The sequence below is a fragment of the Arachis ipaensis genome, chromosome B9 (genome assembly GCF_059453495.1).
Source record: "Arachis ipaensis isolate K30076 ecotype BB chromosome B9, ASM5945349v1, whole genome shotgun sequence".
Classification (NCBI taxonomy): Eukaryota; Viridiplantae; Streptophyta; class Magnoliopsida; order Fabales; family Fabaceae; genus Arachis; species Arachis ipaensis.
The window spans coordinates 18,900,959-18,913,830 of record NC_142444.1 but is presented as its reverse complement, the minus strand read 5'-3'; positions in this window follow the sequence as shown (position 1 = coordinate 18,913,830).

Below are 12,872 nucleotides of genomic sequence, written 5' to 3'. Positions count from 1 at the left end.
TTCGCATACTGGTTCCAAACTTGAGATTGGTGGCATTTGGCACCATGTATGCAGTAACCATGCACGCATTACTAGGTCTCTGGCGCCAAACACCGGGTTGTGGCATTTGGCGCCACTACGGCAATGACAAGTATGAATTATTTGTGTCCTGGCACCAAACGCCAGTGAGGTGGTGTTTGGCGCCACCTTGGCAGCCTTGGAGTTAAAGTCCTTTCTCTTTTCTGAATTCTGCCAAACTTGCCCAAATGCTATCTGTGATCAATCAAATTGTAAAATAACTCAAAGTAGCATTCATGGTGGCTTAAAACTCCTAAATCTTGATTTAATCCAACAAATCCACATACAAATTACTACGAAAAGATAAGAAAGATGCTCACATATCAATGGATGCTCATTCCACAGCATTATTAACAAGTTGATACAGAGAAGCTCGTCAGTTCACATGGGAAAGTCGGATTTTCAGCGAAAAAACGTTAAAGTTCCAATAGAGGTTAAATCTCTTGGCACCCTTTAGAGTCATAAAGAAAGGAATGGTACCCTCAACCCCCTCATTCTTAAAAAACTTTTCTTTGCATCCATGATCGGATTCTTCGAATAAAGTAAAAATTCCTCTATTCGAGACGCCTCGGAAAGGGATGAACCCGCGACCTTGTGACCTAAATAGGACTGTTAAAGTGAAAAAATAGAAAAAGATCCTAAGTGAAGGCACGGTATCCAAGAATGAGCACAGAAGCTCAAAACCTCAGATAATCACTCAAGTGTTTGGGTGAAGTTATGAAAGGGCGCACCCAGTGTGAGTCAGAATACTCACTTGAAAATCAGAAAAGGGTAACTGAACCCCGATCTTGGAGAATAAAGTCTCATACATCCATAACCAATCTGGAACAGTACCGGCATGTTCATTTATGTGGCACAAACGGTCCTCGAATCTCGGAACAGAAAAAATATACAAATTACTAATGCTAGAATAAAAAATAATACGGGCTTCTTACAGGTTATCAAGCTTATTTTGCATGATAGTGGAAGGAGTAGTCTGAATCTCCTCGGACACCCAACAATAGATGTTCACTGGGAGCTTGATATTTATAGGGGCAGGTCGGGGTCTCGGCAAGTTCCCACTGCTACAACCTCAAGCCGCAATGACCTTTTTTCTAACCATCACCTACAGGGTCACTACTACTAAGTTACTACCACTATCAGAAAGCAAATTCCTAACGCTACAAAATTTTGGCTAAGGAGGCAAAAAGTAAAAACCAGCAAGCACAAGAATAGGGGCAAGCAAAATCTCCAAGTTATTTGGAAAAACTCAAACAGTGGTTCCCCAGCTACATTCGGACTAATCAAAGGTAAATGAACAAAAGAAAAGCGTGGAAATGGCAAAAAAACATCAAACAGCATACACAGAGCGGGGAAAGTGAACAAAGATTCACAAATAGAAAGTTCCAAAAAGGAAAAACACCAAATGCAAGAACAAGAGAAGCGTCAGAATCTTTAACTTTGAAGATGATTGATAGGTAGGATATCAACGACGATGAGCTTGACGAAGGGCGAAGGTGAAAGAAAACTGCTCAAAGAAGAAGAAGGCTCTGCCTACGCGACGTGGAAAAGTTTCAAGAGAGTGGGGGAGTGTTGGTAGAAATGAAAGGTAAGGTAAAGATAAAGGTTATTTAAATCAAACTAATGTTATATTTATTGTAGAGAGAGAGTAGAACTGACAGTTCGTGGAACGAGGAAAGCATAACTAAAATTAAAGAAAACTGTTCAGTTTGCTTTAAATAAACCCTTCGAAAACTCCTACTTAAAGGAAGGCTTAACCCATAAACCCGGATACCCTCGACCCGAAAGCCCAAGTCCAGAAATCCGAGTTGGGGGCACTGTTATGGGCAAAAAGAGAACGTAACTAACCCAACGATTAAGTCCATAACCGACTTCATGGAATAACGATCGGGTGCTACAACGAATATGTTGCCATACTCCGCAACTGTCGAATTCCGGCAAACAATGCACCATAATGAGTACTTAATACCAGAAAAACGGTAGCCCCAAAGGGCCAAGACTAAAAGGGCAAGGCAACCATCAGGTAAGGACACAAAAACTCACTCACAACCTCACACTCTACTGACTTTAGCATCAGAGTGTCTTGCAGGTTGCTCCTGGCCTATTTCAACAGTTGACAAAGTTGGGATCTCCTACCTTCACCTCCTTAGATCGTGTCCTCACTTTGAGCACAAACAAAATAATTAAAGTTGTACTATTACTTGAATTAAAAAATGGAAATGACAATACTATCATAATTTGAGGGTATTCTCCTCATTCCAACTCGATTAGGGCTTATAACTATCGAATCTAACATATGACGAGTTGTGTATGTGGTAAGTTTCATTACATGATGGGAGTAGAATCAGAGATTTTTTAGTGTTTACATTAAAATAGTTGCTATTGTGGCTATGTCATATCAACAAACAAAATACTAACGCGATGATTTTGATGTAGAAGGTTGTTTTGAACAAGAATAAGCATCAAGAATCTGATTACACAGATTCATACGTTATTGACATCATGCAAAGAACATGGATAATGTACTAATAGAATATTAAACTGGAAAAAATGGTGAAACGAAATAAAATGTATATTCAAAGCATTAAATGCTTAATGAATATTAAAGAGAGATATAAAACTAGGGCTCCAAAAGCAGGTAAGACACACATTTTAATCCCTCCTAAGCGCACTACTGACTTAAGTTTTGGAGTGCCTTCCTCCCGACCTGGTGTGAAAACAATCCATCTCAGGGTCTCGATAACTCATAAACTCGTATCAACCTCTAGTTACGAATATTGGCGCCGTCTGTGGAGACCCTGAAATTGTTTCATACTATGGCTGATCACAAAATTCAATCCGCCATTGACCAAAACATGTCTCACAAGGAAACGCACGATGAAGATGGTTGTGAGACTGACCTCAATTCCACTGAAGAACATCAAGTGCCCCCAGGGTTTGAGCACAATACTGGAGCTCGCCGCATCAACGGTTTAGGACCCGTAGATTATGCCCATGCAATGCAAGAAATGCGTCACAAGATGCAAGAAATGCAGTGCAAGATGCAAGAGTTAGAACGTAAGCTAGAAGGACATTCACAATCTCAGTAATCCCGAAGTCATACAGCCAGAGATCGACAAAATAGCCAAGACAGGAAGACCCTAGAGAGATCATGAAGGTACTGACATGAAGATGATCGTCGGCGAATCCGATGAGGAGCTCCTCGACAGAAGGAAGTACATCAAGATTATGAGAGCAAGGACAATCCCATTCCCAGTCTACCAAGTCCAAAAGGAAAAAGACTCCGAACAAGAGCCAGAGTCTTAGACGATATAAGGATCCCAAGGAATATGTAATCATGGAACAAACCCCGTTTGCCTCACATGTCCTCCAAGTCAGATTGCCTAAACACTTTCACAAATCGACGGATCTTAAGTATGAGAGGAAGTCTGATCCTCAGGAGCATATAGATGCCTTCGAGGCACGAATGAATTTAGAAGGGGTAGGAGATTGATAAACCCATATTTTATGATATATTTTGTGCTTAATCTGAGTGATTTATTCAATCCTTCACCCACTTATTCATATTAATTGCATGGTTTTACTTTCCCTTCCTTATTATGTGATGTATGTGAAAAACATGTTTTCTATGCTTTAAAATTAATTATTTTAATTACCTTTATTTCCATTCGATGTCGTGATTAGTGTGTTGAGTGGTTTCAGATCTTCTAAGGCAGGAATGACTTAAAGGATGGAAAGGAAATATACAAAAATGAAAGGAAAGCACAAAATAGAGTTTTTGAAGAAACTGGCAGCCATGCGATCGCATGGGCGACGCGGCCGCATGCCAGCGCAAAAAGGCATTGACGTGGCCGCATGACTGACGTGACCGCGCGCCTCGAGCGAAACACATATGACGCGGTCGCATGACTGACGCGACCGCGTGACAAGGAAAACTCTGAATGACGTGACCGCGTGACCCACGCGGACGCGTGACAGAGGCCACGCACCAGAAATTGCACAAAATGCTCATAGCGAATTCTGAAGCTCTTTTTGGCCCAAATCCACGTCCAGAAGGCATATACCAGATGTTATGAAGTGGGGGAATGCATCCATTCAAGGAGAGTCTCCAGTTAGTTAGTTTTCCATGATTTAGATTTAGTTTTGAGAGGGAGATTCTCTCCTCTCTCTTTAGGATTAGGATTTAGAATTAGGATTTTATTCGCTTTCAGGATTATCTCTTTATCAGGTTCAATATTCCCTTTTATTTACTTTTGTAATTTAATTTACGAATTCTTCTATGTTACAAATTACTCTTTGAATTAATGTTATTTGAGGTATTTCAGTTTATTATTGCTTTCTTTTATTTACATTATTGTTATTCCCATCTGAAGACATTTTTATTCCAGTAGATTTACTTTTCTCCTTTTGGTCTTGGTTAAGAAATCAGTAACTCAAGAGTTATCAAACTCAAACATGATTGATAATTATTATCTTTGTTAATTAAATTGAACTTCAATAATCCCAATCTTTTCTTAGGAAATAAATAGGATCCGAAGATCAAACCAATTAATCCCTTGACCTTCCTTTGCCTTAGTAAAGGTTAACAAAGTGGAATTAAGATTCAATTTTCATCATCATTGATAAGGATAGCTAGGATAGGACCTCTAATTTCTCATACCTTGCCAAAAGTTTATTTACAGTCATCTATTTATTTTACTTGCCATTTAAATTACTTGTTCTTCATTTACTTTAATTGCTAATTAAATCACTTGCTCCCCACCTTCAAAACCCCGATTTACAATCTCCATAACCAATAATAAGAACATACTTCCCTGCAGTTCCTTGAGAAGACAACCCGAGGTTTGAATACTTCGGTTATCAATTTATTTAGGGGTTTGTTACTTGTGACAACCAAAACGTTTGTATGAAAGGACTTTTGTTGGTTTAGAAGCTATACTTGCAACGAGGATTTATCTGCAAATTTCTAGACCATGCAAAAGTTTCTCTCACCAGAGATGCTATAAGGCGCAAATCGTTTCTAGTCACGTTATCTGGACTGACAATGGCATGGTTTAACACTTTGCACTATGGTTCTATTTCTTCATTTCACAATATTAAGATTAAGGCTTTTACCCACCTTACAACAAGGTGAACTCAGGCTACACATCCGATTTCCTTACTTGGTATAGAACAAAGGACTGAGGAAAGCATAAGGGACTCTTTAGATCGGTTTAATAAGGCATTTTTGGAGGTCAACACACAAACTCTTGAAGTTGTTTGCCTTTGTCTCATAGCTGGATTGCTTGAAGAGGACTTCAGAAGGTACCTCACCTCTAAAAGTGTAAAATCTATGAGGAAATTCATCAAATTGCTCTAGAATACATGAGGGACGAGAATGTTTCAAAGGTGGTCTCAACCAAGCGGAAAAACCCAGCTCTCTCATCTAATAAGGCCGGGAGCTCGGGATAAATTGCTCTGAGATCATCAGTTCCTCATCTGGAAAAGTTTTCCACATATACACCTTTAGTTGCATAATTAGTAGAAATCTATCAGCAAGTGTCACATAGGGGCTAGACAGGTATGATTGAGGGCCTCCTTGAACAAATCGCAATACTATGATTATCATAAATCCTACGATCATAAAATGGAAGGCTATATAGATCTAAAGGATACTTTGGAACAAACCATTCAGGATGGAAAACTTCCCGAGATCGTTTAATGTGTTAGGTCGCCTCAACGGCATAATGACGATGAAGAACGCAAAACTTGGAATCCCAAAAGTGTCAAACCCAATGAAAACCAAGACATCACTGCTCAGGTAGTGGTGAACGTAGTGGTAGGGAAAAATAGTTTGGCAAGATCTAGGAATACAATTAAAAAGGATGCTAAAACTGCAAGTTCAAAAATACTAAAGATATAAACCTTCCCGACTATTCAATTTACTGTCAAGGATTTACAATATGCTATGTTAGAGGTTGACGAGCCGTTGGTAATCACTGCTAAGTTGGAAAATGGGATTGTAAAGAAAATCTTGGTCGACACTGGTGCAGATTCAACTTATTATTCAAAAACGTGTTCGATGCCCTAGGTATCAAAGACCGGTACCTCAAGCCGCACTTGCCTGGAGTAGTGGGTTTGGGGGATCATTATATTAAGTTCGGTGGAGCTATTGACCTCCTCTTCACAATAGGGGAAGGACCAAAAACTCGGGTGATACAAGCAGAATTTGTCATTCTGTAGGATTCGACAGCTTACAATGTCATCTTCGGGCACAAAGTGCTTAATAATCTTTGCGCCTTTATTTTGACCATGTTCTCTGTTATGAAGTATCTAAAATCAGAAGGCCGTGTGGCGACAATCCGAGGAGATCGGGTGGCTGCCATTAAATGCAACACTGTAAGTTTAAGCCTAAGAGACAAAGTCAAGGAGTCTATAGGAGTATTTTTGGTGGATATGGACTCCCGAATTTAAGAAAAACCAAGATTAGAGCCCAATGGCAATTTGGAGAAACTCCTAATTGGGGATAAAGTCGGGAAGTACACACTTAACAATAAAGACTTGCCTTATCCCTTGAAGTTGGAGCTCTAGGATTTCTTGAAAGGTAACATCGATTTATTTACATGGGAACCATCTGACATGCTTGGTATTAGGGCTGGAAGTGAGTCAAGCTAGCTCATGAGCCAGCTTGAGCTCGACTCGTTAACAGCTCGATAAGCTAAGCTCGTGAGCTGGTGAGCCAAGCTTGAGTCTGAAATTGAGCTCATAAATTAAATGAGCCGAGCTTGAGCTTGGATAAGCTCAGCTCATTAGCTCGTGAGCTGGCTCGATTATATATATATTATAACAATCTTAATTATTTAATATTTATATTTATTTTTTACATATAATTTTAATATAGGACATAAATAAAAAAATTATAATTTATTAATAGATAAACAATATATAAAATTGATCTTTTCAAATATTTTTAAAATATATAAGTTATAATTTATTGATATAAAATTATACATTATGTATCTATGTTTCTCTTATTTGAGCCAGCTCGTGAGCTCGAGCCAGCTCGTGAGCTTTTGGTGAGTCGAGCTTGAGCTTAAGAAATAAGCTCGATTGTTAATGAGTCGAGCCGTGAGCCAAGCTCAATTTTCGTGAGCCGAGCTTGAGCTTGGTCTAGCTCGGCTCAGCTCGGCTCACTTCCAGCCCTACTTGGTATTATATTGATCCCACATTCATGCCCCATCAACTTGCTATTGATCCTTCGTATAAGTCGGCTGCACAACCACGTCGTAAGATGTCTCAAGACTGATCTGAAGAGGTCAAAAGGCAAGTGAAAGGGTTGTTGAATGTTGGGTTTATCAGAGAACTCACATATTTGACTTAGTTATCTAATGTTGTAATGGTAAAAAAGTCCAACGAAAAATGGCGAATGTGTGTGAATTACACCGACCTAAACAAAGTCTGTCCTAAAAACTATTTTTCCTTCACCCAACATTGATAATATGATTAATTCTTCATCTAGTTATCAGATTCTGAGTTTTTTAGATGCATAGAATGGTTATAATTAGATCCCGACCGAATGAAGATAAATTTGCTTTTATTACTCTAGAAGGAATTTATTGTTACATGAATTTCTTTTGGTTTAAAAAATACAGGATCCAAATATTAAAGGTTGATGCCAAAATATTCAAAGAGCAGAACGAGAGAAACATGGAGGTCTACATTGATGACATGTTGATAAAGACCAAGACAGATGCCGATTTAATAGTTGATTTACAAGAAACTTTCCGTAACCTTCGACTTCACAACATGAGATTGAACCTGACAAAGTGCGCATTTGGTGTTTGGGGAGGAAAGTTCCTCGAATTCATGGTAACTCAAAGAGGTATTGAAGCTAACCCCAATTTAAAAGAGGTACAGAGGTTAACAGGTCGGTTGGTCGCTTTGTCAAGGTTTCTAGGGGGATTCTGGCAAAAAAGCAAAGCCTTTCTTTAAGTTAATCAGGAAAGGAATAACTTTTGAATGGACGGAGGAATGTGAAAGGGATTTCAATCACTTTAAAACCTTACTATCATCTCCTCCTATCCTTACAAAGCTGGAACCCAGTAAACTTTTGTATCTGTATGTATCTATCACTGATGAATCTGTGGCTCCAGCCTTAATGTTGGAAGATGATAGTAAGCAACAACGAGAGGCGACAGAGATAGACACTTTGGATTTGGTAACCTATGTATTTTATTAGTAAAGTCCTTCAGAGTCCCAAAGTAAAATATTCAAAACTAGAAAAACTCGCTTTTACATTACTAACATCAGCACATCATTTGAGGCAGTATTTCCAAAGTTACTTAATAATTGTACAAACTGACCAGCCGATTAAAAAAGTTCTGCAAAAGCCAGATTTGGAAGGATGAATGATGAGCTGATTGATCAAATTATCATAATTCGATATATAATACGAACCACATTCAGCTATTAAGGCACAAGTAATGGTAGATTTATTAGATGAAATGACCCATTCCTTTCACGAGACCCCGACTTGGGAGCTCCATGTTGATAGAGCCTCTCATACAAGGTACGAAGGAGTAGGAGTCATCCTAAATAAAGGAGAAGAATTGGTCATCGAAACCTCCATTAAGTTTGATTTTCTAATCTCAAACAATCAAGTTGAATATGAAGCTCTAATTACAGGACTGATGTTAGCATCTGAAGTCGGTGCGGCAGAGCTGAGAGTGTACAGCGATTCCCAGATTGTAACCTCCCAGGTTAAAGGCGAGTACCAAGCACGTGATCCACTGCTATAGTTATATCTGAAAAAGGTACAAAGTGAAATTTCAAATTTTAAATCATTCTGTATTAAACATGTACCCTGAGAGCAAAACGTCCGAGATGATGTTTTGTCGAAATTGGCTAGTAAAAAGTCAGGAGGTGGTAATCGAAGTTTGATTCAGGAAGTATTCTTGGAACCATTAGTAGGCCTTTCCAATGTCAGGATTTCACATTCGGATATTGTCCCTACTTGGTTGAATCATATACGTATGTACCTAGAGTTTGGAATCCTTCTTAATGACCCCTAGGTAGCTAAGAAGTTGCGCCTGAAATCGGCCAAATATACTATGATTAATGGCCAGCTGTACAAAAGGCGTATTTCATAGCCCTTACTTAAATGTCTAATTCCTCAATAAACAAATTATGTGTTGCAAGAAATACACGAAAGATGCTGCGGGCACCAAGTGGAAGGGAGGTCGTTAGCACAAAAAGTCGTAAGCATAAAAAGTCGTAAGGCTGGGTACTACTGACCCATCATCATTAAAGATGCAATGGATTATGTGAAGAGGTGCCAGATCCATGGCAATATTCATCAAGCTCCACCACAAAAACTCGTTTCCGTGATACCGATGAAGCCTTTTGCGAAATTGGGGGGGGGGGGAGGGTAAACCTGTTGGGTCCTTTTTCCTAAGGACCTGGCCAAATGAAGTTTCTTATAGTGGCAATTGATTATTTTACTAAGTGGATTGAAGCTATGTCACTATCAAAGATAATAGCGACCCAATGCCAGAACTTTATATAGAGGGACGTCTTAACGAGGTTTGGAATTCTCGAGGCGATAGTAACTGACAATAGGACTCAGTTTGCCGACTCTAAGTTTCGTGAGTTCCTAAGCGGATTAGGAATACACCAGGTGTTTGTGTCAGTAGAGTTCCCCCAAGCTAACGGGAAGGTTGAAGTTGCGAATAAGATAATCCTTAAAGGGTTGAAGAAGATATTAGACAACTTTCCAGGATCGTGGGTTGATGATATATGGTTAGTGTTGTAGTCTTATCATAGCACCCACAATCTTCTACAGGAGAAACTCCTTTCCGACTTACATAGGGGGAAGAAGCAGTAATACTGGTAGAAGTCGGAGAACCCAGCCCAAGGATACTCCTCGAGAATACCAAAAATCATGTTGAACTAGATCTTATTGATGAGGTAAAATCTGCGACTAACTTAGCTGAGCAGGCACTAAAGAAAATGATTGCAAAAAAATACAACACCAAGGTTAAGCCTAGGAGTTTCTGAGTTGGTGCTCTAGTGTGGAGGTAGGCTGATGCTAGTATATTAGGAACTCAAGGGAAGTTAGTTTCGACTTGGAAAGGACATTTCATAATCAAGGAAGTCTTAGGGAAAGGGCCTATAAATTGGATAGTTTAGATGGTTCTGATATCCCGAGGACGTGAAATGTTGTCCACCTGAAAAGGTATTACCCTTAGAGATCTCCCATATCAAGAATTACTTTTAAATACTAAAAGGCACTCTTTTCCTATTAATATAGGCTTTTAACGAGGCCTCAATGTGAACTTCTTGTATTCAAATTATTCATAATAAAATTTGGTTTACTAAATGATATGTAATTCCTATTCAATTGTATGAAATGATAGAAAGCTAAATCATTGGTAAAGTATTGATGACAGCTCAAGCCGGGAAAACGGTAAGAAAGAAATCGCAATAAAGGCACTTATAGAAAATAACGACATAAGTAAAGTGTCGGCTACACCTAAGTAAAGTCCTGAAGAAGCTAAGTAAACATACTTAGAAAATTTCACAAAGGGAAATTAAATTACATCAACTATTTTTCCATCCACCACTTTCTTAAAAGCACCCACTTTGGAGACGTCCAAGTTGGGAGCTAAGCCTGATCTGGTCAAGCATCTTCTTCTCGACATCGAAAACCCCATTCACGGCAGCCCGCTCAGCTATTTTAACTGAGGTGGAGAGATCATCAATATGTTATGTAGGCTCCGAAACTTGTTTCTTATAATTTCCTTCCCAAACGTCGGAAGTCTTCTTTACCTCTTCCAAGGTCTCAACCTTGGTTTGCAGGCCTTGTTTCTCTTCCTTAAGAATTTTCATAGATTTATTTAAATTTTCAGCCTCCGACCTCGCTTTCTTTGGCTATTTCTCCTGTTCTGACACTTCAAATCGGAAGATAGCAATCTCCTTCTCGACATCCCTAATATAGGTGGCGAACGAAGTAGCATCCTCTGAACTCAAGAAAAATTTTCTTCAAGAGGAAGTTTAGCTAGACCTGATTTAGTCATCTCAGTCAGGAGGTACTCATCAACAAACTCGGGAGCTTAGAATTCCTTTTTGAAAATACATCCAAAGGAAATCGGATGAGGAATTTCAGCTACTTCAGCAGGACTTTTTCCTCTCTTATGTTTTTTCTTGATGGGAGAATTTAGGGGAGAAGTGTCTTCGACATTGTGGACATTAGGACCAGCCTTCGGTGGAGGTTGGATGTTACTTAGCGTGGCAAAAGAAGAAACTCTGTCACCATTGCTCGGGGTAGCAAAAATGTTAGCAGCAGAAGAAGTCAACCTTCTCCTCATCGCTATAATAGCCTCCAAGCCTCTAGACATGTCAACTGTAAAAAAAGGGGTATGGGATCACTAAAATAGGAGGTTGTAAAAGCATAAATCAACAAATATATAAAATATTTACCGATGGCATTCCGAGCTGTGTGCTCATTAGCCAGAACAGTCTGAAGACTTAAGGGATGTTCATTCCAGCGTTTTGAGAGCATTTGAATAGTCGCAAACTCGGAAGCATTAACACCTTACAATTGGATCTTATGGGACGAAACATTAAAGTTCTAATACAAAATTAAACCTTTTTTATCCTCTAAAGTCAAGAAAAAAGGTGTGATTGCCTCTACTCTCTCAATCTTAAAAAATCATGATAGGATTCTTCAAAAAAAGTGAAAGTCTTCCTATTTCGGATACCTTGAAAGGAGATAAACCCGTGACTTTGAAAACTGAAAGGCATTGTCAAAGTAAAAAAAAAATAGAAAAAGACCTTATAACGGCACTCAATCCTAGAAAAGAGCACAATAGCTCAAAACCTCAGATGATAGCCTAAGAATTTGGATGTAGCTATGAAGGAGCACATCCAGTATAACTCAAGATATCTTGTTGAAAATCAGAAAACGGAAGGTGGAGCCCGAGACATATGAATATCATCTCGTACATCCATAGCCAATCAGGACGGGAGCCCACATGATGGTTATAATGGCAAAGGCAGTCATTCCAATGGGGGAACAGTAAGTACATATAGGTTCCCCAGATCGGAATTGAAGATAACCTCGGCTTCTCGTAAAGCCTCTAGCTCGTCCTGGGTAATGGTGGAAGGAGTGGATTTCACTTCTTCAGAAACCCAAGAATAAGGATCAGCTTGCCGAACTGGAATAGGATGTGGAGCTGGCCCAAAAGATAACGTCCCAACTCGCTCACGAGAAACTATCACCTTTTTCCTTAACATGTCAATATACCTACAAGGGCACCACTACTATGTCACAGAAGGGAAATTTCTCTTTTCCTAAAGGAAAAAAATTCTTTATTCCTAGCATAAAACATCTACAAGTTTCAGAAAGAATGGGAAAAAACCTTATAAATTGTTTATGCCCTAATTAAGGGAAAAAGGCTAAACAGTGGCACCCTCACTAAAGCGATTCAACTACTCAATCATTCAAAAAAATGTCGAGCATATGGAGTGTCACATTTCAAATACACACACAGGCAGGAGCAGTAAAATCTTCATTTCTGCAAAACCCAAGACAACATAGCGAAAATAAGGAAGAGAGAAATATTAGAATTCTTTACCTGAATGAAAGGTAGTAATCGCGAGAGAGAAGGGGTGGAGAGAAAAGTCAAACACTCAGAAGACTCAAGAGAAGTGAAGAAAAAGTGGTCTTTGCTCCTCGAAGATAGAGGAAATTTTTCAGAGGAAGGTTGGAAATGGAAAGTGAAATAAAGTGGAGTTCCTTTTAGAAAAAAATAAATGTGACATTGATTGATGAGGAA